Source organism: Dendrobates tinctorius, unplaced genomic scaffold (assembly GCF_039654945.1).
Source record: "Dendrobates tinctorius isolate UK_male_01 unplaced genomic scaffold, ASM3965494v1 ptg000028l, whole genome shotgun sequence".
In the NCBI taxonomy this organism is placed as follows: Eukaryota; Metazoa; Chordata; class Amphibia; order Anura; family Dendrobatidae; genus Dendrobates; species Dendrobates tinctorius.
In genome coordinates this window covers 51426582-51436713 of record NW_027361696.1, presented here as the reverse complement: position 1 = coordinate 51436713, position 10132 = coordinate 51426582, and the positions used below count along the sequence as shown (strand labels likewise).

At 43.1% G+C, this 10132-nt stretch overlaps 1 pseudogene; it reads right to left on the bottom strand.

Moving 5' to 3' along the window:
• Nucleotides 1-438: 438 nt before the first annotated feature.
• The window catches only part of LOC141085379 (guanylate-binding protein 7-like), a 49241-nt pseudogene continuing 39547 nt past the window's right edge, over nucleotides 439-10132 (bottom strand).

Genomic DNA, 10132 nt, shown 5'->3' with positions numbered 1-10132 from the left:
AGGACAACATCTGCAAGGAGTTTGTATGTTCTCCCCGTGTTTGTGTGGGTTTCCTCCCACACTCTAAAGACATACTGATAGGGAATTTAGATTGTGAGCCCCATCAGGGACAGTGATGAAAATGTGTGCAAACTGTATGTTAGCGCTATATAAAAATAAAGATTATTAAATAAAGATTATTAAGGATCCCAGAGAGTAACAGATTTGTGAGCCTTTCATCCAGCAGCCAGGAATAACGGACCTGGCCGATTAACCAGACTACCACAAATCAATCTGGCCATTTCTAACCATCAACTAGAATTTTGGCAAACATCACTATATTCCTTAGGCGTTCCATTCATGCACAGGGCAAGGATATTGTTTACATGCAGGCGACACTACAAAGAAGGGGGAACCATCCAGGATCCTGGGAGACTTCAAAACACAATCCAGCAAATCTTTTATAGTATTGGTACATCAAAATGTTTTTATTTATTCTGTTATTTTATAGCACAGAAAATGCACATCCACCAATCCTTGTTTTAGAGGGAACAGTATCAAACATTCAAGACTCTTTTTTAGCAGGATGGGGGACCAGTTTTTCATTGCCGAAGTTCTGAAAATTATAGGTCTACTTGGTTCTAGAGAAGAGAACGTTAATATTTTAAACTTTAACTAAGGGATTTTATTCAAAACTTTACATTACATTACATCCACTTTTTGAGTTCTCTTCCCGCAATGTTTTTATTTCTTTTTGCAGGTCTGACACTTGATTTTGCAAATTCATCATCATTTCTTGCTCCTAAAATGGATAAAACAAAAAGGAACAGAATTATCAAAGATTTAGAAAGACTCACAAATAAATCACAACTACATTGGAGTGATTAAAAGCTTTACTTCATTATCTCAATCAACATTTTACACACAAATACCCTACTTTTACATGAGAGCCTCCCTACTTTTACAAGAGAGCCCTCACCATTTTCCAGGAGTCTCGCAGACATTGTTGGACTTTGTATTTTAAAACAAAGAACGTGACCTCTCGTGGAAGTTCAAACTCAGCGCTGAGATTTTTGGTGAACGCATCATAAGAAGCCACCATACTGTATTCTGAGTGTCATTTTAGATTAATCAGCCACCAGAGATACAAAAATATTCCCATTTTGTGAATCACATGCACCAAAAGGACAGTTTTGGGAAATCCAGCTGAGCTTTACAACACCCTACCTTGAGCTTCCGAGCTATGACCAATTCATTTTGCTGGACCATCATCTTTCTTGTTCCATCTTTTCCATGAGCATTGCCTTATGCTGCTCAAAACTTCTCGTCTGATCTTCCTTACATTGTTGCAGATTTCTGATGTTTTGCTCTATAATTTGTTTTTCTCTAACCGCGTTTTCAGCTTGAGCACGTTCCTCTGAAACAGGAAAAGTAACAAGTGAGCAATTACCAATTAGCATTACGAAATACATAGATCACAATACCAGGAAGCCCACCAGTCCTAAGAAAGAAGGACCTTAAGGTCTTATTTTCAAGTGTGACCTTAATTTTGGTCTTACCAGGGACCTGAAACAGTGCTCTAAGTAACTGTCGCGCAGCAGATCTCTGCATTGCAGCACACGGACATTATCAAAATGTTGCAGGTACAGTCACCGAATATCATATTTTGCACAGTATTTGGTTCCAGAAACATCAGTTGATCAAATATTGGGTCAATGTCCATGACATACGCAGCTGTCACTGACTGCTCATGTCTCACCTGCTAGCTGTCTCTCCTTCTCAGTCAGGGTCTCATCTGCTTTAATGATGGCAGCTTCGGTGTCTTTCTTCTCAGTGATGTACTTCTGTATCACTTCAAGAGACTATGGTTGTGAAAGGTGAAATTGATTACATGGTGGCTAAGGTCAGCTGACATGATGAGCTATACCAATTTTTTTTTTAACGAAGGGTGTAAAATTGAAATTAAACGGGTATTCCTATCAGGGGTCTTAACCCACTTTAAGAACCTCACCTTTATACCTTTTCCTGGTTGTGTGTTATAGGCTTCTATAACCTTAAGCTTCTCTATTAAATACAGCTTGTGTCCTCCAGGTACAAGATATATCCCTGCCAACAGGCCATTCTCCATAGTGGCACTGAGCTCCTGGAGAAGGTTACGGCAATAATCTCTTGATGCCTTTTCATTCTTCGTAGAATATTCACTCATTTCATCATTGATTAATCCCTGGTTTAGAAAAAAAAAAAAAATACTACTTTTGCTTCCGTTGTATTTGGGAATTTTAAAAAGTGATGTATAGATAGCAAAGATGGCCATGTACATGAGAACTGTTCATTCGGCACACCATTATCGTGCCAACTCCACCATACACATTAGAGCTCATTTTGACAGTATTTTTAACCCCTTAGTGACAGAGCCAGTTTGCAGCTTAATGACCAGGCCAATTTTTACAATTCTGACCACTGTCACTTTATGAGGTTTTAACTCTGGAAGGCTTTAATGGATCCCTCTGATTCTGAGATTGTTTTTTCATGACATATTGTACTTCATGTTAGTGGTAAAATTTCTTCGATAAGTCTTTTGTTTATTTATGAAAAAAAAAAACCACACGGAAATATGGCAAAAATTTTGCAATTTTAAAACTTTAAATTTTTATGTCCTTAAATCAGAGATGTGTCGCACAAATTTCTTAATAAATAACATTTCCCACATGTCTACTTTACATCAGCACAATTTTGGATGCAAATTTTTTTTTTTTTCTTTAGGACGTTATAAGGGTTAAAAGTTGACCAGCAATTTCTCATTTTTACAAAACTTTTTTTTTTTTTTTTTTTTTTAGGGACCACATCATATTTAAAGTCATTTTGAGGAGTGTATATGACAGAAAATACCTAAAAGTAACACCGTTCTAAAAACTAACCCCTCAAGGTGCTCAAAACCACATTCAAGAAGTTTATTAACCCTTTACATGCTTCACAGGAACTAAAGCAATATGGAAGGAAAAAATTAACATTTAACTTATTTTTCTTGCAAAAAACTTACTTCAGAACCAATTTTTTTTCAAAAGTGTTAAAAGAGAAAATGAACCACAAAATTTGTGGTGCAATTTCTCCTGAATACGTCAATACCCCATATGTGGGGGTAAACCAATTTTTCAGCGCACGGCAGAGCTCGCAAGGGAAGGAGCGCCGTTTGACTTTTTCAACGTAGAATTGGCTGGAATTGAGATCGGATGCCATGCTGCGTTTGGAGAGCCCCTGATGTTCCTAAACAGTGGAAACCCCCAACATGTGACCCCATTTTGGAAACTAGACCCCTTAAAGAACTTATCTCGATGTGTGGTGAGCACTTTAAACCTTCAAGTGCTTCACAGAAGTTTATAACGTAGAGCCGTGAAAATTAAAAATAATTTTTTTTTTACTCAAAAATGATTTTTTTAGCCCTCTATTTTTATTTTCACAAGGCTAACAGGAGAAATTGGACCACAAAAGTTTTTGTGCAATTTGTCTCGAGTACGCTGATACCCCATATGTGGGGGTAAACCACTGTTTGGGTGCATGGGACAGCTTGGAAGGGAAGGAGTGCCATTTTGGAATGCAGACTTTGAACGAATGGTCTGCGGGCGTCATGTTGCGTTTGCAGAGCCCCTGATGTACCTAAACAGTGGAAACCCCCCCCACAAGTGACCCCATTTTGGAAACTAGACCCCTCAAGGAGCTTATCTAGATGTGTGTTGAGCACTTTGAACCCTCAAGTGCTTCACAGAAGTTTATAACGCAGACCCGTGAAAATAAAAAAAAAAAATCATTTTTCCTCAAAAATGATTTTTTAGCCCTCTTTTATTTTACTAAGGGCAACAGGAGAAATCCTAACCCTAATCCCAACCATAATCCCTAATCCTAATTCGCCCTAACCCCAATTCCAACCCTAATTCTAACCCCAACCCTTATGGAAAAGTGAAAAAAATATTTTCATTATGTTTGCCTAACTAAGGGGGTGATAAATGGGGGGGTTATTTACTATTTTTTTTATTTTGATCACTATGATAAAATTCACGGCGCTGTGTTTTAAGTACCCTTAATTACCGCCGTTAAAAGGCGTATCGGCGGTCGTTAAGGGGTTAAAAGATGTAAGAATATAGAGCCACAGCCAGTTACCTTGGATAGTAGCTCATTTCTTTTGAAGACTGGACTTTGAAATGCCAACTATCTGATCCTTTTCTCGGATATCTGTCAAGAAGGAGTCAGTGTATGAAAGAAGGAGTCAGTGTATGAAATATATCCTTACACACAAGGATGGAACATCCCTGTAGGGCCATTAGAGCACCTTCAACTTAACGATCTGATAGACCAAATATGGCCTGGTTCACAATTTATGTAAAGGTAAAATCAAAAAAAAAAAAAAATATGACATTCATTTCCAACACCTAAGACCTTCAGGAGAGAAGATATCCTGTAAGCGGGAGATCTCAAAATTTTAAAAGGGTTGAGAACATCCCACAATCAGCTCCAAATTGAGTTAATCAAGGGAAGGTGTGTGGGCTTAACTTAAAGCTAATAAAGCAAAAACTGGGTTTGGGTTGGTCATTCTGGGAAACCATTTACTGCGCAAGTAGAGGAGTATCTAGGGGGGGCAGCCGGGGCATGTGCCCCGGGCACAGCCGGCAGGGGGGCGTAGTCGAGCCGCCTAATGCGGCAGTCCGCAGTGTCTTCCCAGGAGAATGCATTCTGCCAAACCCGGACTATGAGTCGGCCATTCTGTTTAAGCTGTCAAGCTGATAGCCGGCTCAGAGAAGCTGTAGTGCGCTGACTCAGGAAACAATTGTACATCCATCTGTAAGACGGGAGTACAACTGAAGCTCTGACTACTGGGTCAGAGCGACGCAAGCAGCGTGATGAGATCATGTGATCATGCTGCTGACGTCACTCACCCTCCCTGCAGAGGCACACATTGGTGGCAACTAGTGCTCCACTGGAGCTGAAGACACCAAAGATTATGTGCATGGGGGGGGGGGCGATTTATTGTGTGTGGGGGGATTTGGAGTGGGGATGGGGGAATTTAACATGTGGGAGGAGATTTGCAGTAGGGTGAAGGATTTAATATGTGGGGGGATTTGAGGACACAAAATGAGGAGCAAAGGGGAAGATACAGGACGCGTATGAGGAAACCGTATGGGGGCATGGACAAGGAAACAGTATGGGGGAATGGAGAGCATATATGAGGAAACAGTATGGTGAGTGGGGGATGAGTGCAGACAGTATGGGGAGCAAACTGGGGAATGTATGTGAACACAGTACGAGTAGCGATGGGAAAAATGTATGTGGACACAGTATGGGGAGTGATGGTGATGGAATGTGTACAGACACAGTATGGGGAGTCAGGGGTACATGTAAGCAGGAGTATAGAGAGTGAGGGAGTAAACATATGAGGGGACAGTATGGTGAACGCGGGGGGATGTGAAAGGAGATAGTGGAATAGTGTGAGGCGACAGTATGAGGGGAGAAAAGTGAGTGGGCACAGAAGAGACAGTAGTGGGGCATAACATGGAGGGGACAGTGTAAGGGTACAGCCAGGAGAGGATAGTATACCATGGAGGGGGGAGTGTGATGAAAGGGTACAGTATAGAGACTGAGCCTGAAAAGGGGTCCCAGTATGGAAATGAGAGTTCAGTGTGAAGGGCATGTACTATAAGAGGGCAGAGTGGGGCCATATTTTGCCCGACACTGGCCACTAAATGTGAGTTTGTCGTCCACACATATACCCAGGTCTTTCAGTGACAGTTTTGCCCAGTGTTCTACAGTTAAGCACATAATTATACATCTTGTTTGTTCTACCCAAGTGTGTGACCTTACATTATCCCAATTAAAGCTCATTTGCCATTTCTCAGCCCAAGCTTCTAGTTTACGTAAATCCTCCCGTAATATAAAATTGTCCTCCTCTGTATTGATTACCCTGCAGAGTTTAGTGTCATCTGTAAATATTGAAATTGTACTCTATGCCCCCCTACAAGGTCATAAATCTTAAAAAGAAACGGGCCCAATACTGACCCCTGTGGTACCCCCACTGCTAACCGTGACCCAGCTCTTAACCCACTTACACATATTTTCCTCTATCCCCATTGTTGTCATTTTATGTATCAACCTTTTGTGTGGCACCGTGTCGAAAGCTTTTGAAAAGTCCATGTACACCACGTCCACTGCTTTCCCTTGGTCCAGTCCGGAACGTACCTCTTCATAAAACCTTATCAGATTAGTCTGACAGGAACGGTCCCTGTAAACCCACCTTGATATTAGGCCATGAGGTTATTCGTCTTCAGATACTCCAATATAGTATCTCTTAGAAAACCCTCCAGGATTTTACCCACAGTTGAGTTTAAGCTTACTGGCCTATAATTTCCAAGTTCAGTTTGTCCCCTTTTTGAATATTGGCACCACATTTGCCATACGCCAGTCCTGTGGTACAGACCCTGTTATGAAATCTTTAAAATTAATAGTCTATGACTGTACTTAATTCCTGCAGTACTCGGGGGTGTATCCAATCCGGGCCCGGGGATTTGTCAATTTTAGTGATTTTTAGACGCCGCCGTACTTCCTGCTGGGTAAAGCAGGTGACATTTAATGGATAATTTGTGTTATCAATGATCATGTTATCAGTCATGGGATTTTCTTGTGTAAGTACTGTTGAAAAAAAGTCATTTAGCATATTGGCTTTTTCCTCATCCACCATTTCACCTAGACTATTTTTAAGGAGGCCAACACTATCATTTTTTAGTTTCTTACTATTTATGTAGTTAAAGAATATTTTGGGATTATTTTTACTTTCTCTGGCAGTGAGTCTCTGTTTCAATCTTTGCTGCCTTGATTTGCTTTTTACAGAATTTAATTTTCTGTATTTAGTTAATGCCTCATCACTACCTACTTGATTTAGTTCTCTAAATGCTTTATTTTTATCTCTTATTGCACCCCTTACAGCTCTATTTAGCCATAGTGGTTTCCTCCCATTTCTAGCATGTTTATTCCCATACGGTATATATTGTGCACAGGTCCTATTCAGGATGCTAATAAACGTCTCCCATTTTCTTTGTGTATTTATGTCTCAGGATATCGTCCCAGTTAATTGCACCAAGATCATCTCTCATCCGTTGGAAATTTGCTTTCCTGAAGTTTAGTGTCCTTGTAACCCCTCTACTACACATCTTATTAAAGGATACATGAAAAATTATTATCTTGTGATCACTATTACCCAAGTGACCCCCAACCCTTATATTTGATATGCAGTCTGGCCTGTTGGTTAATTTTAGGTCTAGCAGTGCCCCCCCCTCTTGTTGGGTCCTAAACCAGTTGTGAAAGGTAATTGTCTCTCATAGTTGTCAAAAACCTATTACCTTTGCTGGAACTGCAGGTTTCGGTTCCCCAATGTATTTCAGGGTAGTTGAAGTTCCCCATAATAATGACTTCTCCTTGAGTCACCGCTTCATCTATTTGCTTTATGAGGATATTCTCCATTGCTTCCATTATTTTTGGAGACTTATAACAAACCCCTATCAGTAATTTACCATATTTTTCACACTACAAGGCGCACCGGACCATAAGACGCACCCCAAATTTTCAGAAGGAAAATAGAGAAAAAAAATTGTCAAATGGGGGTCCGTCTTACAGTCCGAATTCAGCTTACCAGGGAAGCGATCCGGCACAGGTGGAGGAGTGGTCACAGGGGTCATTCAGTGGTCCAGGCTGGTGCGGTGGCGGCGGCTCTGTGCTGGGGCAGTTGGGCTGTGCTGGGGCTGGTGAGCACTGTGGTGGTGGCGGTGGGCTGTGCTCCGATGCAGGGGCAGCGTCTCCGATGCTGGAGCAGCGGCTCCGCCGGCATTTCTTCAAAGCCCGGAGGCCCCCCGCAAATCCGTTGCTGGCTGCTGCCATGTTGCGGTGGCCTCCGGGAAAATGGACGCCAGGAAGATGGCCGCCAGTCCGGGGACGGCACATGCACAGGTTCAGATCTCGTCCTGAGATCTCGGGAGACGAGATTCAAATCTCGGCAACGAGATCTCGTCCCGAGATCTCGTGACGAGATCTGAACCTGAGTATGCTCAGTCCTCGGACCGGCGGCCATCTTCCCGGCGTTCATGTTCCCGTAGGCCACCGCAACATGGCGGCAGCCAGCAACGGATTTGCGGGGGCCTCCAGGCTTTGAGGAAATGCCGGCGGAGCCCCCCACGGAGCACAAAGTCGCTGCCCCTGCACCGGAGCACAGCCCGTCACCACGCCACAGAGCCCCGCTGCACCGGCACCAGCCATGATCGTAAGTTAGTATATTGCGACCATAAGACGTGCCCGCCAATTTCCCCCAAAATTTTTTTGGGAAAAAAAAAGTGCGTCTTATGGTCCGAAAAATTCGGTATTTTTACCCCCTCCCCTTATCTCCACCCACAGGGACTCTACATTTTCATTGGATTCATATATATCATGCAGGATGGGTTTTAAGGATGATTTTACATATAAAGACACGCCTCCCCCTCGCTTATTTGTATGGTCATTTCTGAACAGACTATAGCCCTGTAAATTAACAGCCCAGTCATGGTCCTAGTCCAGCCATGTCTCAGATATCCCCACCATGTCATAATTATGTTCCAACAAAATTAATTCTAATTCCTCCATTTTGTTGGCGAGGCTTCTGGCATTAGTATATGTGCATGTTATGTATCTCTCTGTACCTCTATTATTTCTTAAATTATTAACTGTTCTAACCCTACCCCCTATGCCACCCCCAATTTCATTATTTGTGCCCTGGTCTCTATCTGCACTGTCTTCCCCTCCTATAAAAGGAATACCCTCCCCCCAGTCCCTAGTTTAAACACTTCTCCAACCTACTAGCCATTTTCTCCCCTAGCACAGCTGCACCCTCCCCATTGAGGTGCAGCCTGTCCCTAGCTTAGAACCTGTAGCCAACTGAGAAGTCGGCCCAGTTCTCCAGGAACCCAAACCCCTCCTTCCTACACCAATTCCTGAGCCACTTATTAACCTCCCTAATCTCCCGTTGCCTCTCTGGCATGGTACAGGAAGTATTTCCGAAAATACCACCTTGGAGAGGTCCTTGCTTTAAGCTTGCAGCCCAATTCCCTGAAATCATCTTTAAGGACCTTCCACCTACCTCTGTCATTTGTGCCAATGTGCACCATGGCCACTGGGTCCTTACCAGCCCCTCCCAGTAATCTGTCAACCCAGTGATGTGTCGGACTTGAGCACCAGGAAGGCAGCACACCATTCGACGAACCCTGTCTTTGTGACAGATTGCCCTGTTCCCCTAATAATTGAGTCCCCCACTACCAGCACCTGTCTAGTCTGCCCTGCTCTCCTATTTCCCCCCTTACTGGAGCAGACACTTCACCGGATTTCAGAGGACATGCCTTGCTGCAGCAGTGCTACCCCTGCACTGACACTCCCCTCATCTGCCAACTTAGCAAGTTTCTTGGGGTGTACCAGATCAGGTCTAGCCTCCCTGGCAGTCTTCCCTCTACCCCACCTTCTAACTGTCACCCAGCTAGCTGCTTCACTGTCTTGCAGCTCCAACCTAGCATCCCCCCCCCCCCCCCCCCCATCTATTCCATTGAGCATCTGCTCAGTGAGCAGGAGACTCCTTTCCATATTGTCTATGGATCTCAGTGTTGCCAGCTGCACATTTAGATCCAGTATCTGGGCTTCCAAATGCACAATGTGCTCACTTCTCACAGCAGTATACACCCTCGAACGGCTGTTCAAGGATTTCATACGTGCGGCAAGACGTACACTGGATGGCATTGGCAATAGTGGAGCACATCCTAATGGGGATTGCACCAGACAGAAAAGATAAGTAAAAATAAATAAAATATAATCGTAATTCAGTAATACCTTCCTTGGAAACTCCCTGAATCCAAAGTCACTGAATCTCAAGTCACACACTTACCACAGGATGCACTTACACTCCGGTCACACTCAGCTCGTTCACACTTGCTCAGGCAAAAGAGATTTTTTTTTCCCCTTTTACCAGCAAACCACCGTGCTGCTCAATGAACTTCCAAAAGGAAGACACTACTCAAAGAGGAGATCCCAAGAAGGAAAAAAAAAAAAAGCCACCAGATTCTCACGCGGCTATATTTCAACCATCAAATAGAGGAAATCC